Genomic DNA, 25,913 nt, shown 5'->3' on the forward strand with positions numbered 1-25,913 from the left:
TGAACAAAAATTAATGAAACCTCTTTTTGCCCATCGCCGCAATCGAAACATTAAAGACCATATTGTACGCTCTCGCTTTAATGATTTACACAATCAGCCAAAGTTTTTACAGAAATCAATTGACACTAATCAACCAGTGAGAGGTACAAAACCTTGTTCTTCATGCAAATCCTGTGGATCGATTATCTCTGGTGGACAATTTACACATAATGGTTTCACTACCACTGCTAACCAATTATGGAATTGTAAAACCTCCAATGTGATATATTATATCCAATGCCCATGCATGTCTGGATATGTAGGTGAAACATCCAGAACAATTAAAGTCCGTTTAACTGAGCATCGCTCAGCTATTAAAACAAAAAAACTGCTGGCTCCAATGGTTAAACATTTTATAGAACACAACCATGGTCCAGATGACTTTAAATGGCGAATTCTAGAAAAAATTCAGAACCCCAGACTCTAGAGGAGGCATGTCCATTAGGAAGAAACGCGAAGTTTATTGGATTTTTATTTTAGATACGTTTAGAAATGGGCTTAATAGTGACTGCCCATGGGAGAATGCGATAAACATTTGAAATGTATTTCGTGTACTATCTAAGTCTTCATGGGATGCCTACTGAGATAAGAGCTAAGCTCCCTTGGAAAATTATTTCTTCTATTGTCTATCTGAATCTTAGATACTATGCTTATGCATATACCTTGATCTCCAATTCGGAATGAGTACTGTATTCATGTACCAATTCCATGATATTCCCTATGTAAAACCACGAATATTAAATAGTTTTTATTATTTTCGTATTTTCAGTAATTCTTTTGTATATAGGAAATATGGATATTACTAATAGGCAATGCAATCATCTAAATCTGTCTCGCCTCATGTGCAGAGAATCGCATATACTATTTTATGTAACTCACTCTCTTAATTGAAAATAATAGATGCCTAGACCAATAATTATTGTAAGTACATCACTTATCTTAGTCATGATTACTATGGGTTCATTATTTATATTTTTCATTGGTCTAACTGAGTCGCTTATTCCCCCTGTTAAAATGACGAGACTTTTCTAGAAGGTGTGAATAGTCTATCTTTCCTTTCTAGTATTCTCATAGATTCTCGTTGCCCGCTATAGACCCTTGTAGTCCGTCATTTATATTCTCGTCTTTGAAGCAAAGTGTATCTTTAGAGATCATGTGATCAAGTGAATAGTCCCTCGTTTATTCTTAGTATCTCGATAGATTCTTCCATAGATTTTATTAGTCCGCTATCTATCTCTTCATTCTCGAACCATGGTATGTCATATGACCTAGCAAGGCGTGGCGTATCCAATTAAGTAACGGCTTAAAAACGCCCGTTAACGATCGGTGAGTGATGAAACCTGAATATCCGAGATTGCACCGGTCCTGGCCCCTGGTCTGCGTATTCATTTTTTTAACCTAAAAGGTAAGCGCGTGATAATTCGCTTAGTCCATTCTGACTGGCACACACAAAATAGTAATTTTCATCCCCCTTATTCTCTTTTGGTATCACACTCTAGTTCCCCACGAGGAATAACTTCTTGAAATTAAAGAACTTGGTGATTTTGTCGTTTCTAAGGTAAGCGCGTCTTGGTACGTAAATGGTAGTTAAATTGGGGATTTGTAGCCCGTCGCTTATCTAATGCTTAAATATCTATTGTCATATAGCCTCCGAATATTCTGATATCAGGAGGTCACCATGTGGTATACTCAACTGAAGTACCTTCGACATATTTGTTTCCGGACTAAGCGGCAAAATTGAAATACCATTCTATCCAGGTATTAAGAAAACTTATCGCTGTTGATAGATTTATGCGCAGAAAACGAACTTACTGTTAAGACCCTGCATTATCCATCTATATTTAGATAGTATCTGAATATCCCCACATCAGGAGGACATCACGTGATACACATTATTAGAAAATCTTAGAAGAAAATCTTCAGTATTTTCGTATCCAGACCAGGTGGCAAATCCAAATATCGCTGTATGCAGGTACTTATACAACATTCTTGACAGTAGTTATATTCGTAGAAAATGAACTTATCGCTAAGCTCATTTTTGTTCTATTTCATAGATTTTATATTGCTCGAATATACTTGAAATTGTTCTATTTAGAGCTCCATCACCTGCTCTACTCCTTTGCCCAGGTAAATCGGATAATACAGAATCATCATGAAATAAAGATCCACTATAAATCTTCTCCATTATTCTAAAATGTGCATTCTTTAAGTCTTTTTATCTGTAGTTATTTCGATTGGTACTCGCTATATCATGATGAGTTCCGCACATAGATGTTAATATTGGACTTCAAGTGTTAATACTTACCAGAAAAACGAGGTAAATACGTTTAATGTGCCCCCCAACCAAAATAATTAGGACCACATATATATATAATAATAATGACTCTTTGGCGTTCAAAATCTATCCTTAGCTCTGTGAAGACCTGAATAGTAACCGTACAAACCACAAAGAACGATTTCAGTCAGTATCAACATTTCTGAAATCAAGTGAAATAATAAGGTAATAAACAGGCTGATAAATAGAAAAAGTATTTTTCACAAATAAACATGCAAATAATCATACAAATATGAAATTTTATTTTTTCAGAAATCCTAATCTCCCGTTTGGGGAAAAAGGTTTATTAAAGTAGCTTATCCTGCAACTTAGTAAGTACCTCTTTAAATATTCAGCATTGTAAATATCGATACGAATCCCTAGATGATACTTATACCTCACCCATTCTAAAGTAATAATAGTGTATTATTGATTGCACAGATATGGATTGCCCCTTGTTTATCTAGCTGCTTTTCCTACTTGTATTGATGATTAGAAACCTTGAGCAATGAAACGTTTTTGATGTTTTATAATGAGACGTATCTATTTGTCTTTTTCCTGCTTGTAAAAATGAGAGGTTGGACATTTGATATATTGCTTTTTGTCAAACAGAATTAGCTGCATTATTTAGTTATGCATTTTCATCTTATTAATTGTTGGTCATAATGAGTTTTTTTTTAAAAAGTCTCTGTTATATTTGCAGATTTAACGTGGCTACTCTTGAAGAAGGCGCTGGTCGCCGAAACGCGCGTCGAGATAACAATACTGTGCCACTTGTGTGTCTTTATATTAAATCTTTTTTCTTTGTAATTGTATGAATTTATGAATTTTATTGCCGTTATTGCATCTCGCTCCTGCGAGCTATATATTGTTTTTATAATGTATATTTTTTAATGTTCAACTCTGTTTGCTAATTCCACGGAACAAATAAAAAAGCAAAACCTTTTTATGTCATTTATTTTATTGCCTCTCCTTGATTAGAGTTTACAAGCTAATTGTCAATTGCCTAGGTTGTTATTTTCACATGTTATGTCCCTGACCTAGGAATTATCTGTAATTGGTCAATCAGGGGGTCCTTGTTGTTCTCATTCATACTTCAGTAACATGCATTATCCAGGATCGCTATATTCTCCACAGGATAACATCATGTAGTTGCCTACATGAAAACTGGGTGGTTCCCCCGTATGGTTGTGTTCATACTACAGATGGATTGATAGCCCTTCCTCCAATTCAACCATACAGTGGCAGCTCCTCCACTATGGTGGAGAAGCATCGCCCCACTGCTTTACAGCAGTGCCGAGTAGAAACATAAAATGATAATAAAGTATAGGTACAACCATAAAGCCCAAGGTATCGGTTTACCCCTGATGGGTCACAGAGAAACACCATACCATGGCGTCTCTGCATTGTACGGGGCACTGACCAAAAATGTCAGCAATTGGGACATGGATCTTGGGCGCTTGAACAAGTGGCTATTTTTCAATTTGATTTAATTGAATTTAACTACTTTTCGCACGTGTAAAAAACTGAGATGGTTAGGAAGCCCCCAGCAATAAATGAGGTCACCCGACAAGATGGGTCAGTGGATTTGCGGGCATCACTGACACCTGCGGGCATCACTGACACCTGCTATGATCTGTAAGTCACTGTGATTTCGTTCCACAGCATGCAGCACCATCGCAGTTTTACGTCCTTGTGAGATCAGTGTATATACATACTATCACTAAATTAGGCAATAGTAACACCTGCTAGTTTGCTAGTTAAAGCGTTTGGAAATGGCTGAAGTGAGCTATGAAGTGCTACGTAAAATCGAGTTATCAATGTCAGTGTTGACTTGTACCTACAACAATTCTTTGCTCATTCAGAGAGATGTAGTGAGGTATAGACACATTGTCCTATGGGGTTATTTAAGTGTGGTGATTGGACTACTGCTGCATCCAGGGATCAAAGAGATAGCTGGTGCAAACATGGTGGAAAATCTTACACCACAATTCCAAAGCTACAAATGCCACATAATGGCGACCGGTCAAAATCTTTTTCAGAAATGTTGCATTCAGAAGCACAAAGCAACAATGGCCCTGACATGGGGGGTCATAATTTTATTTTCCTGTTTATGAGCACTATGCATTTTGGGCATAGTATGATTGCAGTTTGTGAGGTGTTTTGTGTCCGTGCACCAGTAGGCCCTTTGATCATGGCACTTTGATCCTCATCCTTTCATCCCCCCAAAACCAGTTAAATGATTTAAGGGCAGGTTTTATGCAGTCATTATTCCTGAGGTTCAAGTAGCTTCTGGCTGCTCAGGATTGTGGCCTCAGTAATCTAAGAGGGAGGATCTTTGGGAGTTCTGTGAATATGATGTTGAAGTAGTCAAGGTGGGACAAAGGGTTTAGTGAGCTCTGTCGGGTGGTTTGTTTGGAGCACTGGAGTAAAGTTTTAACCGTACAGACAGCTTCACTGTTAGCACCGCAAGAGCTAAGAGCTCAAAAGAACGCCCCGTTTCCCCACATTAGGCGAAGACGATTAAGAAGTTCTGAGATCTCAGGGTACTAAATTGTGATCTGCTCACCCCGTCACCTGAATATTCGGTGGGACCTGTTCATCCAGATGGCCCTCTGTTTCATCCAGAGTAGCACAGGTCTAGGTGTAGGGAAGCAGATGTTCACTAGGTTCCATGTCAGTTTTCCAGCCATTAGTACATTTAGGAGTCATCGGCATATATCCGAAATGTCACTGGACACCGCTGAGCTGTTCCAGTGGGTGCCTGTAGATGCAGATTTCTAGATGTGAGAGGGCTCCCAGAGTCAGCCAGATGTGAGGACCACTCCATTGACCCAATCCTTATTTTTCAACTCCAATTATCAAGAAAGAATTGGATCCATGATGTTATGCTGAATTATATTATGGTAATATGTGCCCATTAACCTATATCATGGACACTCTGCTCCACAGTTACACTTTCTCAGGCATCTATGCATTATATGGGCCAATCCTCGCCACAACCCGCTAAAATGTGTCTATTAGCTATATATTTTGGAGAATCATCTCCTGATATGTATTAAATGTATTCATTCTGTTGACTATCCCCTTATAGGCGGCCCAAGATGCGAAGAGTAAATTGTACCTAATTTCCAACTGCAGTCGCACTTTCAGGGGCAGTGTCCTCGTGGCCACATTCCTGCCTGTGTGCCTTGGATCATTATATACCACTTTCAAAAAACGATTTTAAAAACTACACATAAAAATATCATCGTTTTTTAAACATGCCACTTTCTTAGTATATATTGAAATGTTGGCTTCTCCCAAGACTCTCTAACCACCACTCTCCTGCAATGACGCCTTGTTCTGAAAAGAACATTTTTGAGGATTTTGCTTATTCCTTTAACTACATTTACATTACTTCTGTATTCAAATTGAATTTCCTTTGCATGCCTTGACAAAGACAAATGGGATGTCGGATTCTACTTTGAATAACGAGTCAAGTTGCAGAAAACGTGCTGAGGCCTCAACCTCCATGGAAAGTTCCAGACTCCCAGGCACAGAGTCGCAGGTAAAAATATATTAAAAAATCGTCCCAGAGAAATGTGGCTGCGGACACAGCCACGAGTGTGATTGTGATTGTAAACAGGAAAGCGAAGGGATGTCGTAAGATAGAAGGCTAATGAGAGGGGATTGATGTGTTTCTACATTTAATAAGATACATTTGCATATAGCCCATCTCGGTGGTCTGTGTGCTCACTGCACAAATCTGAACATAGAACGTGCAATGCACGTGCACAAAGCTGTGGTCCATGGCTGTCAATGATAGAATGACATTTGACACATTTGTACTATTCAAAGGTAGAAAGTAGCTTTGATTTATGTCGCAGTATGGAAGAAAATTGCAAGGAACCAGTGTTACAGATTTATTTGCAAATACAGAGCCCGAATAACATGATATACAGACCCCAAATAATGTATCCTAAATAATGACAAAGCATATAATGGCATACAAATCCACATGTTTAATACTTACATCACAAATACAGGGCAGGTCCAACAGCCAAGAAACATTTTCAAAAGAGCAATTGTCAGAAATCTGCTCTTTTGTTGGCAGAGGTATGCACTCTGTCCAAGTAGAGACCGCCAGTCTAGTCAGGGTAAGCTAGATACACACTAAAAGCTAACCTGTGCTAACCATCTGGTAGCATGACACAGAGCAGTCAGGCTTATTTAAAGGGGCAATGTGTAAAGTATTTATGCAACACACACGCACACACAGTAACCCAATGAAAACACCACAAAAAGACTTCATACAGGGTCAGAAAAATAGGCAATACTTTTATGGTTGAATCAAGACTACAAAAATCCAATCAATAGAACCAAAGTTATGAATTTGTAAAGATGAAATGAAAATATAGTGGTTAGAGTCATAAAAACACCAACCAGGGACATCTGGTCTAACTTAACCAGGAAAAATCCAAATGTTCAGGACGTCTGTGATGGAGTGTGGGTCTGATAGAGGGACTAGCCTGGCCCACTGAAAATAGCATCTTGGAGGGGATGTGTCGTCGTCGAGGCTGAGATTCGAGGAGCAGGGAGGCGATGTGCCGTCGATCAGAATGATTCGTAGGATATGAGTCATCATCAAATCATGTATTCAGGAAAATCTTTGTCGTTTAGCAGCACTGAAGATGAGCGATGCGTCGTCGAGCAGAGCACTCGGGGAGGATTCTTCGTCGAGCAGCACAGGAGATGGTAATGATTCATCACTGGGGGAACTGTGCCAGTCCAGATTTGCGCAACGGTGGAGATGAGTTGTCGTCGAGAGTTGCAACACTAAAAATCTCACTTCCAAGGGCCCAGGACTGGATTGGCACAACTTGGCAGGACAGGACTCACAGATGGCAGAGTCCAGGTTTTGTTGCAGGGTTGAAGGAAGTCTTTGATGTCACAGAGACTTTAGAGCAGGGAGCAAGCCAGAAGGACCTTGGAGTCATTCTGGGTTACAGTGAGATGGATCCAGTCCTTTTCCTCAGCAGGACAGAAGGTAGCAGGCAGCTGGGGAGCACAGCAGAACAGAAAAGCAGTTCTTTCAGAGCAACAGTCCAGCAGAGTAGCAGTCCTTGTGGAAGCACAGCAGTATGTCCTCGTTGCAGAGTTCTTCACAGGCCCAGTAGTGTCTGGTTTGGTGGGGTCAGAGACCCAGTACTTATACCCAGTTGTGCCTTTGAAGAGTGGGTGACTTCAAAGAAGGGTCTTTGATGTGAACAGAGGTCCTTTCTTCCCAGTCGTGGCTCCAGTCTATTAATAGGTGGTATTCTGCCCTTTGTGAGGGGACAGGGCACTGCCAAATCATGTGTATCAGCCCCTCTCTCCCTTCCTGCTCAGGAAGAGCCATCAGAATGCAGATGAGTGCTCGGGTACACCTAACCTTCAAGTGTTTGTGGCTAGCTAGTAAAGTCACAAATTGTGTGTGTCACCCACTCCTGAAGTGTACCGGAAACAGGCTGCAGGCACACCGAGTTAAGAGCAAAGGAATGCCTACTTTATAAAAGTAAAAGACACACAATTAATGGACAGAATGCCGAACAAATTAAAACATTCACCCCCGGTCAAGAGATCTGGGTTAAATCCATCATTCTCATGCTCACCATGCCACCCCAGTTTAGACCTGGCCATATGCAAATCAGTCTTGAACATGTGCCTCATTGGAACAGTCCAGCCCGAACTGCAAACCCAGGTCCTTCTTGGACTGGAAACAAGCATACTAGGACCGGTTTCGGGGTTTCACCCCTTAACAGCCAGGATAACTTGAATCCAGTGGCACGGTGAGCCCGGGACCCATGTCTAGGCATACTTAGGGCGAGAAAGCAAAAGACACACTATTGATGGACAGAGTGCAGAACAAATCAAACATTCACCCCCAGTCAAGAGATATGGGTTAAATCCATCATTCTTTTGCTTATCATGCCACCCAAGTTTAGACCTGGCCGTATGAAAATCAGTCTTGACCCTGTGCCTCATGAGAACAGTCTAGCCCGAACAGCCAAGCCAGGTCCTCCCTGGACCAGAAACAAGCATCCTAGGACCGGTTTCGGGGTTTCACTCCTCATCAGCCAGGATAGCTTGAATCCAGTGGCACAGCAAGCCGGGGACCCCTGACTAGGCATACCTGGCACACTTAGGGCAAGAAAACAAAAGACACACAATTGATGGACAGAATGCAGAACAAATCAAAACATTCACCCCCAGTCAAGACAACTGGGTTAAATCCATCATTCTTTTGCTCACCATGCCAGCCCAGTTTAGACCTGGCCATATGCAAATCAGTCTTGACCCTGTGCCTCATGAGAACAGTACAGCCCGAACAGCCAAGCCAGGTCCTCCCTGGACCAGAAACAAGAATCCTAGGACCAGTTTTGGGGTTTTACCCCTCATCAGCCAGGATAGCTTGAATCCAGTGGCACGGTGAGCACGTCTGCATTGATGGACAGAATGCAGAACAAATCAAAGCATTCACCCCCAGTCAAGAGATCCGGGTTAAATCCATCATTGGCAGTTTGGTCTGGACTGTTCCCATGAAGCACAGGATCAAGACCGATTTGCATATGGCTGGGTCTAAACTGAGGTGGCATAGTGAACAAAAGAACAATGGATTTAACCCGGATCTCTTGACTTGGGTGAATGTATGATTCATTTATTTGCGTAGCACTTTTTGCTCTAATTGGGATGGGAATGCTCAGACGTGGGCCCCTTGCTCATTGGGCCACTGGATTCAAGCTAGTCTGGCTGATGAGGGGGTAATACCCCTTAACCGGTCTCTAGATGCTTATTTCTGGCCATGGGAGGACCTGGTTTGGCAGTTAAATCTGGATTGGACTGATTTGAATATGGCTTGGTCTAAACTGGGGTGATATGGTGAGCAAAAGATCAATGGATTTAACCCAGCTCTCTTGACTGGGGGTGAATGTATGATTCATTCAGCATTCCGTCCCTCATTTGTTCGCATAGCATTTTCTCAAAGTGGCATTTCTAAAATAGTAATCTTAAATCCAACTTTACCAGTAAAGACGATTTATCATTAACAGTCCAAAGATATCAACATGACAGCTATTCGTTTCTAATCGGGAATTGCATCTTAAAAGTGTTTTAAGTAATTCAAAATGTTAACCTATGAGAAGAATAGGCCTCACAGTCGTGAGAAACATATTTGGTGTTTTTCACTACCAGGACATGCAATACTTAAAAATACATGTCCTACCTTTTACTTAAACGGCACACTCCACTATGAGCTACCTTAAGGGTGACCTATGTGTAAAAAAAGGGAAGTTTAAGACTTGGCAAAGGGTTTTAAATGGCACATTGGACTGGCAATAAACTGCACACCCTGACCCAGCAGTGGCAAGCCTGAGACAGGCTTGAAAGGTTACTTGTGTGGGGGGCACTATCAGTGCTCCATGCCCACTAGTAGCACTTAATTTACAGGCACCCTCGGTATATGGTATACCACTTTACAAGGGACGTATAAGAGAAACAAGAGAAAGGAAAAAATATTTGTAGTACTAGAGGATTTCAATCTGGTTGAATGTTGACCTCCGCCTATCTTAAGGTGAAGGAATATACAAAGATATTGGATAAGACACCTCACTCACTTATTGTGACATGCTTCATCATAAGCGTCTTTCCACAACCAGTTAAGATGGTACTACCTGGGCGGACTGAATCAAAAGATATTAGGGGAGTTCTTATATAAAATATTAACTGGCCATGCAGGGAACCAGATGAGTAAAGTTAAAAATGCCTACAGGTATACCCAAACCATATGTTTATTCATAGGGTACATGGGGTACTAGATAAAAACTGTGATACAAAAGAGAGTTTTTTTTAACATTATTTGTTCAATTATACCCACATCAAAATGCCAACATGTTTCAGCCCACAACTGGAGCCCTATCGGGTCTGGGGACTTCTTGAGGGCTGGAATCTCTACTCTTAAATATCCCTGCTGTTAAAATGTGCACGTAATGCATGCTATTATGAGGCCTAGTGCGCTCACTTGTTTTTTTGGTCTTCTAGTAGTATTTCTACAAGACAAAAAAGCACAAGGACAAACATATAGTGGGGGCTTATCTTTGCAATGGTTAATAGGTAATTACCTCTTCACCGTGTACATTTTCCCCTCGTGTTGTCCTACAAGTGTTTAAATATTTACTGGTGTCCTCTAATCTGTGATAAATTAAGTGCATGTCCCGTGATACCTTTGTTAAAAAAATCAGGATCTCAATACGGATCAACTCACTCAAATTTTTTTGGGTTGTGATGCTCCACACACAATATATATAATGTGCAGCAGTGCAAGATGTCATAATAAACACTCATCTACTGTTTGAGGTGCACAGCTAATGTGATCTATTATGTGGAAATCTTCCGTAGTAACTAAATCTCTTCATCAGGTAAATCTCATGCCAAACGGTTCTAAATCTGAGATTATGGCTTACCTACTTGGTATCGCTACTAAGCCCCATGCGGGTCAGGGGTTCAGTGCAGTCTTATTGTCAAGCACTGTAGAAATAAAATATGTCATATGTCACATGTATTGGCAAAAACATCCCCAATTGATTTTTCAGCAATCAAGCACCTAGTTCTGTGCATTTTTTTGTCATTGGTATGTCTACTTTTTTTTAAAAAATCGATTACTTATAATGCGGTTAAAGTTATATGAAAATGTCAAGAACTTGTGCCTCTCACACTGGCTTGTTGTTCGTCTGGCCCGCTTTATCCGGGCTTTCACCATTACCATTAACATCTTTGCACGACCGGTTGTTTCCATGGCTATTGTAGCCCGCCAGTTTTTTACAGCTCCCGTTACCATGTTTAGGGAAGAAGCACATGCACTTTAGCACTGGTCAGCAGTGGTAAAGTGCTCAGAGTCCTAAGGCAAACAAAAAGAATCAGCAAAAAGAGGGGAAAGGGAATACGTTTGGGGTGATGCTTCAGAGAGGGCCATATGACAACACAACCCAACTCCAGCCTAAAGCCAGGGTATACTAATCAATATCTTGATAGACTTCCCTACTAAGCGCAATAGAACATGAACAATGGCCCAGTACTGCAGGGGTACTTGCCAGTTATATGCCTCTCTGTTGGATACCTTTGTCTATACTCTCTGGGGCCACTGAGCTAACCTATAGGGAAGCCTTTTCCTTACCTGTGGGCCCCATCTGTACCCCACTTAACCTTAATTTGCTCACATATGCATCCCAGTAGGTAGACAGTACCACCTTGCCTAACAACTTGTTTTGCCTATACAACCCCTTGGGGCTTGCTACTGTCCCCAACCCAAGGAAAACTCTGTCCATAAGGACATCAACCAACAGAGGCCACTGACAGCTGTCAGTGTCAAAAACCAGGCCACAGGTCAAACAGAGCTCTCTGACGTTTCTCAGAGTAGGGGGTGGTAGCTACAGGTGACTTACACCCTTTTTCCACTCTCCCTCTCACCAGTTCAGGGATGATATCCAGAACCTGGTCCTTAAACCCAGGTCTGTACCTTTAGGCTGAACATGTGCCTGGCAAGCCAAGCCTTCCAGGGGAGTATAACTAGCATCCCCCCAGGGAAGCACATTTTGCATGTTGTGTGCAAGGATCTGCTTGGCGCATGTCTCCAGCCCTCTTTCCCTGTGACATTGCATGGAGTTCTCCAGGTCAGAAGTGGCCACACCATGGTCAGTTTTGGGGTGCTCTGATCTCAGAGCTGGCAACCCCTGACCAACTTGTTTTCCCACTGTGGACTGTTTCCACCTCTTGTCACTACATCTGGGCCTCTGTACCCTCTGCTGTGGAGTGGTATCCCCAGAAGACAGAACTGGTAAGATGCTTGTGACAGTTGCCCCACTCAGCTCTCCTGACACCCTGGGACTCCTCCCAGTGATTGGTCTCATGGTACATACCAGGTCTACCTGCTGGTCCTCCCTCTGGGAACAACCCAAGCTCTGGGGCTGGGAAAAGGACACCCTGGGTCTCTGCCCACCCCCACCTCTCCTCCTACTCTTAGAAGAAACATAGGACCCTCCCCGCTATACTGGAACCTGTCTGGGTTACTGCAAACCTCCCTCTCACTCTGTTGAGGGGCACCTGAGCCACACCCCTTCGGATCACCCCCAAATGCCTCCTCAGACACTGTGGTACTCACCCAGAGGTCCGCCTCTTTTCCATGTTTCATGGGGTCAGATAACTAACAATCGACCAAGTGTTGGTGTAGCTCTGGAAAACAGTATCTGAATATGTATTGTCTAGCCATCAACTGGTACAGCCCCTCATAAGTGTTTACCTCTCTGCCTTTCACCCAACAACCATCCTGTGCCTTACAATGGTACCCCACTAAATCCTCCCAGGACTGCTGAGACAGTTTCTGACTGCCCCTGAATTTCAACATGCACTCTTCTGGTTTAAATTCATACTTCCTGACAAGGGTCTCCTTCATGGTGGGATAATTAGCCTGTCCCCCTTCTCTAGGGCCAGCAGGGCACCCCTCGTATGACCAGGCATATGACTCCAAAGGCTAGCTCCCAATCCTACTCAGAGTTCCTGTGTACTTCTAGAGATTCTTCATGTGTCTGAAACCACTCATCTATGTCATCCCCTCATTTAAGTCAGGCACCAAATCTCTGGGTATGTGGACACTTTCATCTGCACTAGACTTAGTAGTTTTGCTGCCACCACTTTTGCTAGACTCTAACAGCTGTTTGACCTTTAAGTCCGGCTCCTCGAGACTCAGTTCATGAGCTAGCAAGACCTTTTTCTCCTCCAAGGTCCTCTCAGTCTTAGCTTTTCTCTCCTCTACAGCCATCCGGGCCATCTGAAGCCTCAGGTCCCTCTCAGCCTTTCTGTCCCTGAACTCCTCAGGGGACAGGGTTTGAGAGGAGACACACTGCTTCCTGCATTAGATCCAGCAGGGAATTCGCCCATCTGGGGGGTCCCCTCTCTCTTCTGGAGCCTTTGCTTACTCATTCTCTGTTCCTTTCCCTCCTTCTCAGGGCCACTGCCCTCTTGGGGCCCTGTTTCTGAGGTCAGCTACAACCAGGGGTCAACATTCTCAAAAGTGCTGAAGCTTTCCTCTTCAGACTCTTCCTGTGGTTCAGATTGTATACTGTGGATGTCTCTCCAGGCTCAAAGGGTGAACTGGTGCTAAAACTTTGGCTCAACCCTCGGTATTGTCAGTCCTTTCTCTCTCTGCACAACTTCCTCAGCTCAGCCATGCTGTAGCTCTCAATGTAGTTGATGTCCAGCTCCATACGTGACAGTACCCTGGTAGATACACTACTGTCTGCTCCATTCTGGGCATCTTGATTCCCCTTCTAGAGCAGGGGTGGCTCCCCTCAGCTCAGGGGGTTTTCCTCCTTTGTTGATGCTTGCAGCCTCCTAACTTCCTCATAGGCTCTGAGGGCTATCTGTATGTCTATTTTGGAACCTTTCCTGTCCAAATTCAACCCCCTCTCCTTGCAGAACTCCTTCAGCTCACTCTCAGTGGAGTTTGTAAGGTAGTTGAGATCCATGAACATTCTCACAAGTTATCCCAAGTGCAACAACTGAAAAAGTCCCAAGTTGATGAAGGTGAAGCAGAAGTCACATCTAGAAAAATGACCAATTGAGAGAAAACAGCAAATTTAACACATGTAATGGTCTCATGTGCATAGTAGTAGTGAACAATGAGCTACTATATGGTTTTGTGCAAACACAAGTTCTATCCTCACGCTGATCACCAATGTTAGAAATGAGATGTCTAGTTGGCAGAGGCATGCACCCTGTCCAAGTAGGGACCACAACTGTAGTTACAGTGAGCTAGATACACACAAAACGATAAATTGTGCTCACCCTCTGGTAGCTTGCCACAAATCAGTCCGTTTTATCTAAAGAGGCACTGTGCAAAGTATTTGCGCAACACACACACACAGATTAACACAATGAAAACACCAGAAAAAGGCTCCTCAAAATTTGAAAAATAGACAACACTTTTATGAATAAATGAAGACCAAAATGAAAAAAAGCAATACATAGAACCGGAGTTATGAACTTTTAAAGATCACATGAAAATATAGTGCTTAGAGTCATAAATCGCCAACCGGGGACATCTGGTTGAACCTGACTGAGGCAAATCCAGAACTTCAAGTCAACTTCTATGGAGTGCTGGCCGATTCCAGGGGCCTTGGCATGCTGGAAACAGTAGCTGGTGATCTTTTGAGATGAGGACACACAGCATCGGTGATAGGACCTTTTGGCGGCCATCAAGCAACTACGCGATCACTGGACGCATCCTGCTTGTTTTTATGGTTGCAGGTATGCAGGCCACATGCAACCAAATGGTTTGATGAGAACCTTCCGAGAAGTTTTCAAATTTGGAACCCCACTAGCCCTGAAGAAGTTGCTCACAAATTTGGTATGGCAACGAAACATGTTGGCTAATGATTGATTATAGCTCTATTAGAGCCATTTTTTTTAATTTGGAAGAGCTTACAGCATTGAATAAAGTCATTGGAAGCCAGTAAGCTGTATCCACTTTTAATGTTGAGGATTGTTTGTATTCTCAAGGGGTCCAAGGGTCCTGCATGATTGTAGCAGGTATAGATAGTACATTCACACTGAGTTTACTCTATCTAAGTTTAATTTCATTGGGTTCAGGTCTTTCTTTATTCAAAAACACACACATTTCATTTTCTTCTTCTTGGAAAGAAAGCAACCAATGATGATAAGCGGGCTTGCTGGCGACTACCAGTCAGCAGCCCCCTTGGTGTTGCAACCATGAGGTTAAAACTGATACTGTCACCTTCTTTGTTCGGTCTGATTTAAGTAAGCAAACAATGGACCGCAGATGGAAAGCTAAAACGCTTCATCGATCCGATTAAAGAGATTGGTGGGCAGGTTTTTCTGTTGGAGCCCGCTAAACTTAAAGTGGAAATGAACGGGCGCTCATATTACTTCATGGATGAAAATGAGGTTGAGCAAATCTTGACTAAATGGAAAGCAGAGAAAGGAGAGTGAATGAGGGGGTTTTAGAATGGATTGCTCTGGGAGATTAAAGTCTCTCAGATAATACTTATGACAATTAATATGGATATTAGATTCAGTCTAAATATAATACCCCTCCCTTTTCTTCTTTACTCTTTACCTTTTCTTTTCTTGTTTTGCCTTTCTTTCTCGCTTGCCGCTTATCATGCTCATTTTTTTATGTGATTTTCTCCGACACTTTATTTAGATGATATTGCTCAAATGTATACAAATGTGACTATCATACTGACTTTGATATCTGATTCTCTCTGACACTTTATTTAGATGATATTGCTCAAATGTGTACAAATGTTTAGGTTTGAGGTGTAAGTACTTCGGTGGCTGGGGGTGGATGACCGGTTTCCCCGATGGCCTTAACTCTGCGCTTGCTGCCATTCGAACGGCAGCTAGGTTAGTGGGGGGGCCTTCTGAGACAGGGAGGGGGGAGGGACGAGCTCTGCGGGGCAGGGCAGGGCTAGTGGGAGGCAGGGAGGTTAACAAGGGAAGAAAAATTATTGCAAGAGGTAATAAAGGACAGTTTAAACAAAATAAAATACAAATGTATATGCAGTATGTTATGTTGAGTAGATATCAATATTGTTTGAATCAACTTAAAATATACAATGTCAATGCTTAGATGCCTCGCTTGGAACGTAGCAGGTCTCAATAGTAAGCAAAAGCGCAGACTAGTTCAAGAAGAGCTATACATGTATAAACTCCATCTGGCTATGATTTCTGAAACACACATTGGATTTAAAGACAGGAAATTACTGAGTCAATTAGGCTATGATCTTATTGTTTGCTCTACACTAGGTGCCTCCATCAGGGGAGTGGCCATACTAAAGAAAAAACAGTTCACGTTAGACATTACAAGGACTGCTGCTGACTCAAAAGGTAGATGGGCGTTAGCACAAGTTCAATATGAGAATAGTAAATATGTATTTGGAGTTGTTTATGGGCCTAATATAGATGACCCCAACATGTTTGATTCATTAAATGTAGAACTTCTTGAATGGGAGGGTGAACTATTAATAATGGGGGATTTCAATTGTGTGATGAACTATGTTGAGGATTCTACTAGGCAAGCTCCCTCACTGCGGATGCGTAAAGTAAGGGCTGCCATTAAAGAATTAGGCCGCATACACAATTTGAAGGATGTATGGAGAACTATTCACCCCAATGTAGCAGGGTTTACATATTATTCACATCCTAATAAGCTTTGCTCTCAAATTGATTTAGTCTGGGCCACCGACAGAATAATGGAAGGAAGTAGTATTGAATTATGTCCTAGAATAACCTCAGACCACAATCCTATACTCTTGACAATTAAGATTGGCAGCGCTAGGAAAGACGAACGCAGTTTCACATTCCCAAGATATTTAATATCAGATCCTCTATTTACGTCACAATTGAAAGCACATTTAAAAGAGTTTATTGAAATAAATTTGAACACCGCAGCAATCATATCAGTATGGGAAGCATGTAAGGCTAGTGTAAGGGGCTTTGCCCAACAATATGTATTTCGGAAAAATGCAGAAATACGTAACACTCTTAAACAAACTAACCTACATATATTGTCAATGGAAAAAAGATTAGTACTAGCCCTCCGGCAGGGGGCATCTAATAACGATATCGCTAAGATCAGACTAGAACTAGTGGACTCACAATCAAAGACAAAAAAACACCTACGAGAGAAGAGTAGCGCCAGATTGCATAAATTCCACTTGTCTCATTATGAAAGTGGAGATAGAATTGGCAAAGTCCTAGCATATAAGGCTGCAGATCAGAAAGCAAAAACTAATATCAAGGCAATTAAGGGGATGGATTTGATTATGTACCATCAACCAGATGAGATTCTAGAACAATTTGCCAAATACTACCACAACCTATATACCCCCGAATATCGTCCAATTAAAAAAGATATCATGGCATATTTGAGAGTTTATTTGAATGGAGATTATGAAAAAGAAGCCGTCAATATGCTTAGCTCTGAGATTACACTAGATGAGATCAAAACAGCTTTCTTGTCACTTCCCCTGGGGAAAGCTGCTGGAGAAGATTTGCTTCCCATCGAACTTTATAAAATTTGCTCTGAAGAACTTATTCCTTTATTTAAGTTAGTAGTTGACTCAATGGGTGAAACTGGGATTGCTCCTCCCTCATGGCGAACAGCGAGGATTATTTTTTTTCTGAAAAAACTAAAACCTGTAGAGGAATGTGGGTCATACAGGCCCATATCTTTGATTAATGCAGATGCGAAAGCGTTTGCCAAGATTCTAGCAAATCGTCTGGCTCCTCTCATGCCAGAACTTGTTAACACGCAACAGCACGGGTTTGTTATGGGCAGAGACACTACGGCCCACGTCAATATGGCCATTACGGCCTTTGATATAGCTAATACTAACCACACCCCACTCGGTATGATTCTTCTTGATGCTGAGAAAGCGTTTGACCGAGTGGGGTGGGAGTACCTATGGGCAGTGCTTGGCGCATATGGTATTAAGGGCAGATACCTTGGCTGGATTCAGTCACTATATGATCATCCAATGGCCACGATTAACTATGCGGCAAAAGCTCTGCATCTTTTTCAATAGAAAGAGGAACGAGGCAGGGGTGCCCTTTGTCACCCCTGCTATTTGCTTTGTCATTGGAACCTTTTCTTAATGCTTTGTTAACATCTAACGATATTATTTCTTTTAATCACAAGGTAAACAGCTTAAAAATCACCGCGTATGCGGATGATATTGCCGTATTTACCACTGATGTGTCCAAAGCAATTCCGGCTATAACTAAAGAGGCAGAAAGATTCGGCAAGGTATCTGGCTATAAATTAAATGCTAAAAAAACTCAGGTTATCGTAAACTATAAGCCAACAGGAATAGTATTGGGTATATGTTAGAACGCAACCTACCTTGGGGTTAAGATCTCGGCCAAATTAGAAGACATAATAATCCTCAACTATGACCTGTTTCTTAAAGAAACAGCGGCATCTTTAAAAAAATGGCGCAAGATTCCACTAAGTCTTGTAGGTCGCATTAATTTAATAAAAATGAAAATTTTACCCAAGGTGCTCTACCTATATAGATCAATCCCTCTGCGTCTTAACATTGGTTTTTTTAAAAACTTGATGGTATATGTGGCAGCTTTATTTGGGGCTACAAAAAAGCGCGTAGGGCTCTTAATCAGTTGAAACTCCCAATTGAAAAAGGGGGTCTAAATATCCCTGATTTCAGACTTTCTTTTTTTTCCTCTTTTTTTGGACGTTTGCGGAGTTTACTCTGCACTGAAAACCCTTTTTTTTTTCATAAGTTTCTGTTAGGTCAAGATAGCAATCAATTTCTTACTAGAGTAAATGACCCTAACTATTTTAAAAAGAGTCAAGTTTAAGACTGCTAGACACATCGCTCAAATTTGGAAACAATTAATGGCTTATGAGAAAGTCTCTTTTTTTAATGCTGAATTAAGATTATGGGAAGACCCTGGATTACTGAGAATCTTTTCGGACGGGGCAGGTATAGCCTAGACAAGGCACGGGATAATCACACTGGGGGATATGTATGGCACTAACGGTTTTCTAGGATTTGAAGCACTAAAAAACATATATAAACTGAATGATGGAATGTACTTCAAATATATGCAAATTCATGATTTTATCGCTCACAAGATGAAAGTTAGGGAAATTCAGCAATCAGACACTCTTAAATGTGTGTACTCAAAACGGACTAAGTCACTTATTAGTGAAGGTTATTATAACTTGAACAAAGATAAAAAAGATGATTGTGGTAAACTGGCTCTCAAATGGTCCGATCGCCTGGGCATTAACATCTCTGCCAAACAGATCTCTACTACACTCACTCAAATCAATAGAGTGGTGCATTCCTCTAACCTTAGGCTGCAGGCATATCGCACGGTATGCCAACTTTATTACACCCCAGAAAGGATTGCCCGCTGGGCTCTAGAGAATCAGGCTAATGAGCGCACCAGATGCCCTAAGTGCTTATTAGAAGCTGCAAACATAGAGCATATGTTTTTTTCATGTCCCGCTTTAACTAACTTTTGGAAAGGACTAGAAACGATACTTAACATGAATTTGCTTGCTTTTCCACCGCTATCTGCTCATCTGATTTTATTAGATATCCAGGATGTGAATTGTACCAACAGGGACCTTATTTCTATTATTTTTGCTTGTGCTAGACTTACTATTGCCAGATCGTGGATATCGCCAGATCCTCCTCATACAATGGAGTGGTGGAGTCTAGTAAAGGAAATTTACACAATGGAGATCGCCCTGGCGAGACTAAGGGGTCCGAACTCTTTGAGGAAAAAAGAGAAAGTCTGGATGAACTTATTTGGATGAGAATTGGGGAAGATGCTGGTTGGCTATCAGAGACATTTTTTTTTTTTTCAAATTGAAAGATTATTGTTTTTCTGCTGTAAACGACATGTTAACTGATGCTATTTACTTCTGTTTGTACATATATTTGCTCCAATTTTACCTCTTGCAATATCAATAAAGAGATTTAAAATAAAAAAAAGAGGTGCTTTCTTTCCTTCCCACACGTTTTTAGTTGCTGGGTGGGTCTTTGGTGGTAGTGTATTAGACTATATTTTAACAAGGATACACCACAACATTAGGACCAGATGGTACTAGAGGGAGTTTGTGGACAAAGTTGCGATACCCATCGCATGTTGAAAGTATATGCCTTGGTGTTTTGATTCAGGGACAGTCCTCTGGTTGATTTAGAATGTATTGAGTGGAGGGCGGGCTGTCCTGTAGTTCCCTCTACAGCTCCTGTTGTGTTAATGTGCTGAAAACAGTACCTTTGAGGGGCTGCGCTGACATCAAGGCTGAGCTGCGAGGAGCAGGGAGGCAATGCGTCATTGTCGATTCGAAGGATTTGTAGGCGATGCGTTGTCATCAAGCCGCGCACTCGGGGAAAGTTTTGTCGTCGAGCAGCAGTGAAGATGGGCGATACGTCATTGTCGAGCCAGCGGACATGGGAGGCTTCTTCATCTAGTAATGCAGGAGATCAGCGAACGGTAATGATGTGTTATCATCAAGAGTTTCAGCACAGAATTCTCATTTTCAAGGGCTCACGACTGTATTGGCACTACTTGGCAGGTCAGGACTCACAGATGGCAGGGTCCAGGTGCCTTTGCAGGGTTGTAGAAAATCTTTGGTGTCCATGAGACTTCAGAACAGGGGAGAAGCTAGCATGCCCTTGGAGTCACTCTGGGTTCAAGTGAGATGGGTCCAGTCCTTTTCCTCAGAAGGGCAGAGGGTGTTCGGCAGCAGGGCAGCACAGTAGAGCAGAAAAGCAGTTCTTCCAAAGCAGCAGTCCAACAGAGTGGCAGTCTTTGTAGCAGTACAGCAGGTATTTCTCCTGGCAGAGTTCTTCACAGGTCTAGTAGTGTCTGGTGTGGTGGGGTCAGAGAGACTCAGTACTGATACCCAGTTGTGTCTTTGAAGTGGGAATTACTTCAAAGAAGGGTTTTGGAGGACCCACAGGTCCTTTCTTTCCATACTATCTGTAGGAGGTAATCATCTCTAAGTGTGAGGACAGGGCACTGCCTATAGAGGTGTAAGTGTGAGCCCCTCCCTCCTTTACTTCCCAGGAAGAGCCATCAGAATTCAGATGAGTACTCATAGGCACTTAACCTTCCAGGGTTTGTGGCTGTCTAGAGAGAATGCACAAAGTGTAGCGGTCACCCACCACAGACATGTATTGGAAACAGGCTGCAGGCACACAGAGTAGTAAGAGCAGAGAAATGACCACTTTCTAATAGTGACATTTCTAAAATAATATTGTCAATATTGGGGAGAGGAGTTGGCTAACGGCTAGCGGAACTGGGTTTGAGGCTCGGCAACAATGCTGAACATCCTGTGATTCTGGGCAAATCACTTAATTTCCCCGTGCCTAACAAAAAATGAATGTGTCCTCATGTAACACAACTGGTGCTTGTAAAGCGCTCTGATACCCAATTTGGGTCAAGTTTGCGCTATATAAAACTCTGTAAAACAAAAAAAACAAAAAAACTTTACCAGTAAAGAGGATGTATCATTACCATTCCAAAGATATAAAACATGACAAAGCTACTCCCTTCTAATCAGTAATTACATCTTTAAGGTGTATTAATGGAGTTCCCAATGCTAACCTATGAGAGGAGTACGCCTTACAGTAGTGAAAATGAATTTAGACCTTTTTTACTACCAGGACATGCACAATTAAAAGTATATGATCAAATTTTTACTTACACAGCACCCTGCCCTATGAGCTACCCAGGGCCTACCTTAGGAGTGACTTATGTGCAAGAAAAAAGGGAGTTTAAGGCTTGGCAAAAGGTTTTAATTGCCATGTTGAAGTGGCAGTAAACTGAACACACAGGCCCTGCAGGGGCAGGCCTGATACAGTTTTCAATGTCTACTTGTGCTAGTGGCACAATCAGTGCTTCAGGCCCAAAACTAGCATTTAATTTACAGGTCTTGAGTGTCTGGTATACCATTTTACAAGGGTAAACCTAAATATGCCTATTGAGTATACATCAATGTTAGCATGTTTAGGGAAGAAGCACATGCACTTTAAGACAGGTCAGTAGTGGTAAAGTGCTCAGAGTCTTAAGGCCAACAAAAAGAATCAGAAAAAAGAGGAGAAAGGCAGAAAGTTAGGGGTGACCTTACAGAGACGGTCATTTTCCAACAATAATTAAGCAAGCAGGTGACCTCCACCTACACATAAAATTGTATATTTACATTCTAGTAACTAGGAAACTGCTCCCAGAACCCTGTTCAGGGCACCAGGTGACGAACACCGATATTGGCCCATAGACGATCATAATGCAGGTAACCCCAAAATAGGTCAGGGGGGTCAGGATTACTAGCAGGTCAGGCCCACTCTAACCACCCCCATAGCCAGCTTGAACCCTCATGAAGGTGGTTGAGATACAGAAAAGGAAGATACTGTAGGTGAGAGGGTCTCCCCTCTGGGTCCGTGAAGCCTGCTCAGTAGGTCCGCTAATGCTTTGAAAATTAAATAGTATTAACAAACTATTAAATGTATATAAATAAAGAAGTAAAATTTACAATTGAAATTTTGAAAATGTCCTGTAAATATGAAGGAGTTTGAAATAGGATGCTAAAAATTAACATAGTATCCTCAAATTGACTTGTGGGGGCAGCGTAGGTGCATCAAACAAAATTTAGTATGAACATCGAGTGGCCTCAATTGAATTTAGAAAAACTCCAAGCTTCATATTAAAATGTAGATATTTTTCGTATTTGTTTGAGGAAGGCTTGCTGCTGTATTTTTTGTGTATTGTTTTGTGGTTCAAACCATCGAAAATTCTTCGGCTGTGGGCCCCCTCTTCCAGTAATGACTCGGTGTGTGTCTCCAGATTCACATAAAATCTCACTGGAGGTCTCCTGATTCCAGTAATTTCCACCATCAGGAAAAACAGGGAGAAATTCTTCTGCACAAAGTGCTACCAAATCAGTCTACTGATATATCAAACCCCTTGGAGCACAAGCAGCGCACTATAATTGAGGTACTCTTGGAAGCAGCTCTGACCCACACAGGACCATTTAAAAGACAAATGGCCACCAACAAATCTAGAAGAATGAACCTCACTCTAATAACGCGGGAATGTTCAAAGCAATCATACAGATATGCAATGTTGGACATGGTGAGCCCTTCTCAGACCGAACAAATATGAGGATTACTATTGCCACCTGACTACAGAGTGGAAATACTCTCTCCAGTCTCCCTCAACTCTTCCGGGGCCATTAGTACGTCTACAAGACAGTGGCCATGAGTATCTGTGGGAGCGCTGTATTGGGCAAACCTGTGTAGTAAGCAGTCCTATTACCAGCCACCGCCAGTGTGCAGTTCTGGCTTTCCAATAAGGTGCTGACCCTCCGGGATGCATCCACAACTCAATATATTTTATAGTGAGGGGCATGAGCCTGGGCTAAGAATCAACAAGAAGTGGGAGTAGGGACGTCTGGAAAACCCAGCCTTAATTCTTGGCCTTTTGGCCTACCTTGTTGCTTATACACATTCTTGGCTCTAGATGAGCAACTTTGATGCTGGAAACCTGTGTTCGAGCCTCGGGGTCGCGTCCACATCCTGTGATTCTGGGCAAATCACTTAATCTCCCCGTGCCTGAATGTGTAAGTAACTGGTGCTCATGTAAAGCGCTCCAATACCTTCGGGTCAAGTTTGCACTATATAAATATGCAAAAAAAATTAAAAAAAGAGTAATTCTTTGGCTGCAAGCAAAACCTGTGGGCCACTGAACAAATTCCTTCAGTAACTACTCCTTCATTGTTGTTTTGTATTTGTGCCCCTAGAAGAAAGAGGGTTACCCGTTGTGGGCAGTCGGTGGGGGTTCTGTTAATTGGAGGGGGGGCTGTCAGCTTGGAGTGGCGCTGTCAGCATATATTTTTAAATCCCTTTCCCTTCCGCCTGAGCTGTAGGCCCCCCTTTACAGGATGTGATAATGAGCCCCCGATTCTACAATAGCTCACAAATGTTCACAGGCTTTGGGCTGAGAGGGGACCCCTAAGGGAAAGCGGTCACCTATGCATCAGGGGCTGCAGGTACCTGTTACGACTCTAGAGGTGGCTGAAACACTGAAAGCTTGAGCCGGAAGCCTGGCTCTGGCTTAACTCGAGGTCCTATTGGAACCGTGAACCCATAACACAGCGAACTTTCATGTGGATTCTGCCTGCCTCCCTCCCGCTACCCAGGAGGTGACTCTACGGCCAGTGCTGTCCACTTTGAAACTGGGGAACCAGGTTCAAGTTTCGACATCAGCTCAAAATCATGTGATTCTGGGTAAATTTCTTAGTTTTCCAAGCAATGAATCTGCCTGTGAGTAATGTAATTGGTGCTCATGTAAAACGCTCCCATTAGACCTTTGGGTTAAGTTAATGCTATATAAAAAATGCACAAAGATGTTAAAAACAAAGCCTATAAGGAAAGACAAAAAGATACTAATTTCTTGGCTGGTTTGTATAAAGCGAAACCAGAAAACCTGGATTAATTGCAGCTTCACCACTTAAATTGTGAGATCTTAGGCAAATATTTTCTTTCACCCTAACTTGTATATGAAAGCACTTTCAAATATGTGAGTTCAGTTTACCAGTCGTACAAAAAACTTTTGTGCTTCATTTAAAAGACTATAATGTTGCTGTAGAATAATCTGGGCCAAATACGGGGTTTACATGACAATTGCCTTACCTCTTAGTGCACTAATCGTTTAAGTTTAAAACCTATTACTTTTAGTAAGTACTTCTCAGTGCAGTGCTATAATGTGACATATTAATGTCAAAGCTTCAGGTTATAGAAATATACATTTTGAATTCTGAAGTGATTTTAACATATTTTACGTGATATTTCTTGTGTGATTAGTGTAGCAAACATTTTTAGGGTTCAGCTCATGCCCAAGCTCTAAGATTCAAGCCAGACCCTTGGCTGTCGTGGCTGCTGCCAATATAGAGTGGCGCCGTGGGGGAATAATAAGACATTTTTAAAAAGCCTTACCTGATGGTGCCAACTGCCTCGCACTTCGGTACTCCTCTGCTCTCCTGCTCCTGACAGTCCCTGGGACACATCCAATCCAGACACTGCTTCCATGCTATTACAAGCATGACAACTAAGAGAACATAGGATGTACGGAATGCTGAGTAAATCATACATTCATCCCTCCCCCACCCACGATACCGGTCCTAGGATGCTTAATTCCAGTCTAGGGAGGACCTGGCCTGGCAGTTCGGGCTGGACTGTTCCCACGGGGAACAGGGTCAAGACTGATTTGCATATGGCTGGGTCTAAACTGGAATGGCACGGGAGCAAAAAAATAATGGATTTAGGCCCAGATCTCTGTACTGGGGCAAATGCATGACATTGTTCTGCATTCTGTCCATCAAATGTTTTTTTCGCATTTGTCACACTGAGTGGTACAGGTATATCGAGACATATGTACCCTACTCTCCATGCCACTGGAGTCAAGCTAGCCTGACTGATAAAGGGTGATACCCCGAAACCGGTCCTAGGATGCTTGTTTCCAGTCCAGGGAGGAGCTGGCCTGGCAGTATGGGCTGGACTGTTCCCATGGGGCACAGGGTCAAGACAGATTTGCATATGGCTGTGTCCAAACTGGAATGTCATGGGGAGCAGAAAAACTATGGATTTAGGTCCAGATCTCTGTACTGGGGTGAATGCATGACGTTGTTTAGCCTTTTGTCCATCAATTGTTCTTTTTGCAATTGCCAAGCATGAGAGCAGTGCTGGGATTGGTCTGAGCAGGCTGGTTTATGTTCACTCAGGCACAGGGAGTCTGTACCGTTTCTCCACCTGGCTGTGGAACACAGCTGGGTTGTAGAAATCTAAGTGTGCATGTCGGTTTGGCTTCCCTAAGACGGCTAGCAAAACTGGCATGCACACCTACAGTGCCTACCACTCCTACTCCGTATACATGCTATTACTTAAAAAATAGAATAATAATAAAATTGTATTATTACCATTTTAATTTT

At 42.2% G+C, this 25,913-nt stretch overlaps 1 protein-coding gene across 1 annotated transcript in view; it reads right to left on the reverse strand.

Annotated features, from left to right (window-relative positions):
• LOC144784302 (LITAF domain-containing protein-like) overlaps positions 1-25,913 on the reverse strand; it is a 255,396-nt gene that overhangs the window by 203,703 nt on the left and 25,780 nt on the right. The gene's annotated exons all lie outside the window — the stretch shown is intronic.

Source organism: Lissotriton helveticus, chromosome 10 (genome assembly GCF_964261635.1).
Source record: "Lissotriton helveticus chromosome 10, aLisHel1.1, whole genome shotgun sequence".
NCBI lineage: Eukaryota > Metazoa > Chordata > Amphibia > Caudata > Salamandridae > Lissotriton > Lissotriton helveticus.